A 1,814-nucleotide genomic window follows, 5' to 3' on the forward strand; every position below is an offset into this window, starting at 1 on the left:
ATAAATAACTAGCAGTACCCTGCCACGTTTCGCTGTGGCATATTGTTGTTGCACGCATAAAAAATAAGTCAAACAAAAAAGAATAATTTTCAAATTAATTAAATTCTGTAATACTTGCGGGTATACAATATTCTTTGTTTCTCCTCCTTAATCATTCATTATTATTTCTGTATTTTAGTACATAGGTTGCTCTTCACTTAAGCACCTTGTGATACACGACATTTTTTGTTTTATTATCAGGCGCAAAAACAAACAACGCAGATGGTCTTCCGACCCGTGAACATGCCACGTATAATTGACCATGGGAAAAACATGAATGTTCTAGATTTAAACCACAAACTTTTAAGGATTGGCCTTGTGATTTGTTGATTGTCATGGCAAATGCAAGACGTATCGGAAATTGAAGTCTTTTAAATTCAAACGGCATATCGGTTGGGATCATCGGGATCCTCGGAATGAGAACTTCCTCACCTTTGAATTTTCCTATCATTATCGTAGCGTAAATTACATTGTTCATCAATTTACTAACCACCAAACGCGTACCGTTGCACAGTTTTGGTTGGTTTATGTTTCGAAGCATGATTACTACGGAGCCAACCTTTAGGCGTAAATTGTGCGGTGGTAAGCCAGGCACGTCCAAAGAGTTTAAAAATTCAATTGGATAGTTGGTGGCTTCATCTTCATTTGTGACGCAGTCAATAGATTTGAATGAATGCATTGTTCCAATGATCTTATTTTGAATTATGTAGTTCAGGTCATCTACATCTTTATTCTTAGCCGCTAAAATTGCTCGCTCACTCAACCATTCATTATTTTTGTAGTTAGAAATAATATTTGGAAATACATTGTTGATAAGTTCGTCTTTTGATGAGACAAAATTACAGAAATTATTTGGAAATGATATTAAACCGCTCGATTCTATCTACAAAATAAAAACCAGATTCTTTAACTACATTCTATGTAAGTACAAAAATAAATACCTTAAATGTCGGATTAAAACCTCCTTCTTCGATAATGTCTGCCCCAAATGACGTCATTTGGAAACAACTATTGTATTTTCGAGTATTTGCAAGAAAGTGGCGTGATTCTTGTGTTTCGCCGCAAAGCAATGAATACAATGGCTCTTGTGGCGGAGTCAACACTGGCAATTTCACTTTACCATTAACGCAGCATAATCCAGGCGTTTCTCCGGAAAACTTTAATGCACCACAATACTCGCAAACAACGTCCATTTGCCCAATGCAAACGCTAGGATGCAAGCTGTAATCATTGCTGCAATCGTATCGAAACGCAGCTCGATTCAAATCAGCTAAATATCTGCGTCGCAAATTGAAATCTATTTGAGAAGCACGAAGTCGGGCCATACTATTGCGGCGCTGTTCACGTGCAATTTCTCGTTCTTCTTCAGTCCTTTCATATGCAATATTTTGTATTCTTCTTGCATTACGGCTTTGTCGGGAAAGATTCGACCGTCTTGGTCGCGGCATTATTAATTAAACTTCACTTCACTTCAATCCACTTGTTAATTATTTATTTAATAGAAATAGTTTTAATATTGATTTCAGCGCAACACAATCTTTTTGGTTCGTTGTTAAATTTGAGAGCCTGACTATGAATTTGACTTCGTTTGTAACTGACATTTTGACATTTGACATTTTCTTCTTAGCTGTCTGCCTAAATAAAAAAGTATGGGCCAGGGAGGAACGCTGTCGAACGGGACAAAAAGTATCCTATGTCCTTCTCCTGGCTCTAAGCTACCTCCCTACCAATTTTCACTCAAATCTGTTCTTCCGTTCTTGATTTATAAGTGGTGT

At 36.9% G+C, this 1,814-nt stretch overlaps 1 long non-coding RNA gene across 1 annotated transcript; it reads right to left on the minus strand.

Moving 5' to 3' along the window:
• Nucleotides 1–793: 793 nt before the first annotated feature.
• Nucleotides 794–1,033, minus strand: LOC123257645. Its single transcript, XR_006507770.1, has 2 exons — nt 981–1,033; nt 794–922 (listed from the first exon to the last, which is right to left on the minus strand). It is a non-coding gene; the product is annotated as an uncharacterized LOC123257645 (long non-coding RNA).
• Between the last annotated feature and the right edge of the window lie 781 nt (nt 1,034–1,814).

This window comes from Drosophila ananassae, chromosome XR (genome assembly GCF_017639315.1).
Source record: "Drosophila ananassae strain 14024-0371.13 chromosome XR, ASM1763931v2, whole genome shotgun sequence".
NCBI lineage: Eukaryota > Metazoa > Arthropoda > Insecta > Diptera > Drosophilidae > Drosophila > Drosophila ananassae.